The sequence below is a fragment of the Symphalangus syndactylus genome, chromosome 5, assembly GCF_028878055.3.
Source record: "Symphalangus syndactylus isolate Jambi chromosome 5, NHGRI_mSymSyn1-v2.1_pri, whole genome shotgun sequence".
Taxonomy (NCBI): Eukaryota; Metazoa; Chordata; class Mammalia; order Primates; family Hylobatidae; genus Symphalangus; species Symphalangus syndactylus.
The window spans coordinates 109,838,492-109,844,395 of record NC_072427.2 but is presented as its reverse complement, the minus strand read 5'-3'; positions in this window follow the sequence as shown (position 1 = coordinate 109,844,395).

Below are 5,904 nucleotides of genomic sequence, written 5' to 3'. Positions count from 1 at the left end.
AATTCTGAGAATAATTTAAAGCATATTTGTAATGTGGCTTTCTCTTGGAAAGTTATTGGTTAATGATTTTATTTGCTTTTCCAGTCTCTTTGGTATCGGCCACGAAAGCAAGGTGACAAAAGGAATGCCATTGCTTGGAGTGTTGCAATAACACTCGCTCTTGTGCCACCACTGCGGGCTAAGATCTATCACCTGCAGAAGTGACCTGTGGCAAATGTGGCTACTCTGCCAAGTACAAGAGAAAGTATAACTGGAGTGCCAAGGCTAAAAGACAAAATACCACTGGAACCGGTTGAATGAGGCAGCTAAAAATTGTATACAGCAGGTTCAGGCATGGATTCCACGAAGAAACAACACCTAAGCCCGAGACAGCAGCGGCTGCAGAGTCCAGTTCATCTTCAGAATTTCAGTGACTGGGAATGCAATGAATGCTCTAGTTTTATATTTTTTTCTTAAAGATTTTATTTTCTTGCTTGTTCATTTTTGCTTGCAGATGGCTGCAAGCAAACATTTAAAACTTTTGAGAGAATACAGTGCACCAGGGAGACTACTATTATGACTATCAGGAGGAAAATACCAATGGTTTGATGTATGCTCCTTAGCCAGGGTCCTTATAAACCAAACTAACGAAAATCAAATAAATCAAAACATGAGCTAGATAGAGTCTACTCACCTCAACTAAGTAGTCTCGTTGTTAATCCCAATAACTGGGCCGGGCGCGGTGGCTCACGCTTGTAATCCCAGCACTTTGGGAGGCCGAGGCGGGCGAATCACGAGGTCAGGAGATCGAGACCACGGTGAAACCCCGTCTCTACTAAAAATATAAAAAAAATTAGCCGGGCGTGGTGGCGGGCGCCTGTAGTCCCAGCTACTCGGAGAGGCTGAGGCAGGAGAATGGCGTGAACCCGGGAGGCGGAGCTTGCAGTGAGCCGAGATTGCGCCACTGAACTCCAGCCTGGGTGACAGAGCGAGACTCTGTCTCAAAAAAAAAAAAAACAAAACAAAAAAAAAAAAAATCCCAATAACTGAATCTCTATAATACCCAATGTGATGTATATTTCTCTATGAGCAACAAGTCCCAGCAGCTGCACAGTTATTTCTGGTTTAGCCAGTAAGTAATCTAGAGTAAATCTATTTATTTATCATAACTTTCACAAGAGAATTCAGTCTGCTGTGCATCCATAGGCTTTACAGTAGAATCTGCCATAGAGCCTATCATGACGGATAAATTCCCAGTGATTGCCTCATTTCCTCCAAACCATGGGAAGAAAAAAAGACCTAACAAATGATGCCCTTCTAGAACAGTGAAGGCCTCTTGGAGCAGTTCTCTTTAATCCATGATGTGAGTTAAGCGGAGTGAACAAATGTTCTGTTTCTGACTGATTATGGGGCAACACATGAACCATTAAAATTCTTTGCCTACATTGGGCCATCATCTTTCATCTATGAAGGCGTAAGATTATTCATGGAAAAAACTGGCTGCAAAATTCTTCAGAAAATAAAAGTATACCCCATGAGTGCACACGACAGACCCTCTTTTCACTCTGTTGTTCACAGAGGCAGAAGCAAGCAAAAAAATAAATGAAGGATAAGAGTCTCAAGATATTAGAGATGTCTTGATCCATGATCTTGGGAAAAAGCTGTCCACATCAAGGATGCCATCTTCTTCTGGGGAGAAACTTCCCTGATTAGCTTTCACTTAAGGTTTTCAATGGGTGTACAGTTTCAAGTGTGTGGAAATATACTTATGAGGTGTGAGATTATGAACTCAGGGTTCAAGGTCCTGAAGTGTTGCTGCAGTGTAGATGGCAAGGTCAGTCTTTCTCTGATATTCTCAGAAGATCCAGTCTTTGGGTTCTAGATTGTGAAGGGATTGATTGTCCTGTCAGTGAACCATGAAAAGCTTTCTTTACCTGGTGAAAATACACTGTGGCATAATGAGCTACTGTTACAACGTCAACCTTCTTGCATGGCAAAACTTTTATACAACCAGAAAACATGCATTGAAAATAACAATTGAATGAAATCTCTTCATAAATATATAAATGGTCCATCAGGTAGCAGAATGTACCTGAAATTTTGATAGTCTTTCCAGGAATATGGGTTTGATAAACCAAACATTAGTCATAAACTCTATTAGCAATGTAGAAGTCACACACACACACACACACATTTATATTTACATATATTTACATTGGTCATACACTATTTTAGCAATTTAGAAGTCACCACACACAGGCCGGGCATGGTGGCTCATGCCTGTAATCCCAGCACTTTAGGAGGCCTAGGTGGGCAGATCATGAAGTCAGGAGATGGAGACCATCCTGGCCAACATGGTGAAACCCCGTCTCTACTAAAAATACAAAAAATAGCTGGTGTGGTGGTGCGTGCCTGTAATCCCAGCTACTAGGGAGGCTGGAGCAGAAGAATAGCTTGAACCAGGGAGTCGGAGGTTACAGTGAGCCGAGACTGTGCCACTGCACAGAGCAAGATTCCATCAAAAAAAAAAAAAAAAGTCAACACACACACACACACACAGATATTTAATTTGGATCATTTTATCTTTAAAATGATAAATCATGGAATGCAGAATTTATAATAACAGAAGCTTTTAGGACTCAGAAAGGACAAGACAGCTGTCCTGGTTCTCCAATGGTGCATAATTAATACTGTACAGATATCCCCTTGAATACCAGTTGTCTCTCCAATTTAAATGCATCACACTGATAACTAATGGGTTATCACTGGTAATTTGAATTAGACTATGGAGTTCATTCAGATTGTATAGCTAAACAATGTCAGTACTGGCTGATGTAACATAAATTTCTGGCAAAGTATTTTACTGGTATTTAATTAAGGTTTGTTCTGTTTGGGTTAGCAGGTTTATAAACCAGTCAACCTTTTCATTAAAGTTCCAGAAATTTGGCCCCAAACCAAGTAATATGATTCTAAAGTTAACGTGTATTCAAGAGTACTTTTCAGGGTCCTTTTCGTCCTTCCGTAAGTTTCCTTAAAGACACCATATTCCAGGATTTTGCCTGCTTGTGAAGTTCTCAGAAACTACATCAGAATTAAGCAATTAACTGTGAAAATAACTTTAAATAACTATGACAACTGTTTGTGTCATAAAGACACAATTGACAAGGAAATTTGATGATTTCTGTTGTCTACAGTAATTTAACATAATAAACATAATTATGATTGACAGCATATACTCAGACATATTAGAATTTTAGAAATCCCATACAATTTTAGAAAATACATTTATACACATTATATTCCTTAATATATAACCTGAAAAATATATAACCTAAGAAAACCTTATTTCTTTTTTGACAATGCTTCTCATGTAACTTAACATGGCAAATAATCATCTTTACAACCTTTTGGATGCTTTAGGGGCACTCTGCAGCATCCCAAAGTTATAGGTCAAAAAAGACTTAATTTTAAATCTCAAATTTGATTTTGGAAAGCCTGTCAAATATGTCAAAGGTTTAAAACACTTGACCAAAAAAGGATCACAGTTCACCATAAAACAATAGTCATTCATTTAACCAAAGTGATAATTGAAAGACTTTTAAAAACAAAAACTTGTACCCTTTGATAAAGGGCACTCAGTTTTCCAAACAATCAAAAGTCCTAAGACAGCATGAAAGAGAATCTGTCTCTTCTTTCCACTTTTATTTCCCTTTTTGCAGTTTACTTAAAAAGTAAATGAAAACATTTTACTTTGTCTTCTTAAAACAATACCAAATTTTCATTCAAAAAATAAAATGCAATTTTACTTTTGGATTAGTGTGTTATTAATACTGACACTAATTTTAATAAAATCTCATAAATAAATTTATAAAATCTATCATCTTTTAATTACACACAATTTCCATAAATTTCATTTTACATTTTTCCTCAACTTTTTATATTCATTTTGTTTTATTTATTTTTTACTCCTTCAATTTAAAACCTTTAAGTAACCTTAAACCAGATAAAAATTTTAACATACATATTATGCCTTTTAAAACTTTCTTCATCAAATGCATATTTTGCTTTTGTTTCTACATTCTGTATACAGAATTGTTTCTCTTATATGGAGTAGTTTTTAACTCTCAGCAACCCTAAATTCTAGTGGAAACCCTAGAAACCAATTTTAAATTTTTTATATCAATATTTGTAGATAAAAACCATTTTATAATTTTTTTAAAAATAGTTCTCTAATTATTGTTTATTAACAGATCTATGTATATTTAGCTTTTTATAACATGAAAATAATATATCAAGGTATATAGACTTAAGCTCATGTTTAATAATTAGTATATCAGTATCTTAACTTACAGATGACTCAGACATTTTATGATTGTCTATTACTTAATTTAACATAACGTGACTTTAAGATTTTAAGCTATGAAAAGAATTTTGAAGCTTTGACACAGGCAGCCTTCCTAACGTCTTTCTCTAGTAATTCTAGGTCTCAGGTAGCCATGTGGTACCCAGGAGGACTATGAAGATCAAGGCCTGTCTAAGTCCATCAGGACAGAAAACAGCTGTAAAGACTATACCTGGAGAATCCAGCCCATCATAAAATAGCCAGGAGGCAAAACAGGGAAAGCAGAGGAGAAAGGGACTATTTTGAGCTTGATTCTGGCTTGCACCTGCTGATCTAGGGACGAAGAACATGTCTCTAGACCTCATCGTGGCCACCTACCAAGAACCCTGAACCAGAGACTTTAAACCAAAGACATAAGGTCACAGTCAAATCAAACAAATATCGAATTATTTTTAACCAATAATTTTGAAGCCATTTCTATTTCGTCAACAATTTAAAAACTTGCTTTATTTACCAAATATCATATACACATAACACATGTAGACATACAAACACACAGAAGTAGATTTTACAGCTCACAAAGGATCTTTATTTGCAAGCTTTTAAATCGTTTTTCTTTTCCCCCTTCAATATATCAATCTTTCAATTACCTGTTTTATTGCCCTAAGCAATTGTTAACTAGGCAACAAATTTGCATTTCTAAAGGGACAGCTCTTAGGTGGAAAAAATTATATTGCATAAGTTCAGAGCTAAGATATTCGGCCTAAGTGTTGTATCATTATTTGCTCAAACAAAAGGCGAAAACAATTGTTCAAATAAAAGTTCACTTAAGACAAGGTGGCCAAAAAAGCACCTTAAACAAAGCTATGACTTATTTTGTAAATTTAAAAGACTGGTAAGAGTTTCTAATGTACATAGGCAGACATATCTTAAAATGGAGATTTTCTTTATAGACGTAAATTTTGTTTTACAAAAGAGTGTCAAGATAATCAATTAAATTCCATGAAAGTGTATTTTAGTTTAATATGGTGTTCATTTTTTTTTTTTCTCAACTGCCATGGTGTTCATTTTTACTTAGCTACTGTTTTATTTTTGTTTATTTGCTCGTTTGTTTCTGTTTAGCTAAAATTACTGATTTCAGGGTGGAGTTCATTAAGGAAAAGCTAAAGAAAGCATTTTTCCTGCCTAGAATCAGCATGGATCTATCTATAAAAGAAGCAAGCCTATTTTTTTCAAGGACCTACCTTTTATAAAGGCTTTGCCAAAGATATATTTCTTTCCACTTTGGGGACAGGATGGTAACTAAGCCAAAAGTTAGCAGATTTCATTTTATCTATTAATTGGTCATTTAAGCTTTTTATCTGCCTTTTAAAAAGTCTTTAAATAAAAATACAGAAATCTTTTTAGAAGCTACTGCATATCAATAGGCATCCCTAGATGAGGCAAATTTGGGAGCATCATTTTCAACTGCACTTCAGGGCAGTGGTGTTCATTTGGAATGTTCCACTGCAACTAACCTATAGTAAGATTTCGCCATTTCTGTAAAACTTTCCTTCTTCTGGTGCCTAATATTTATGCATGTA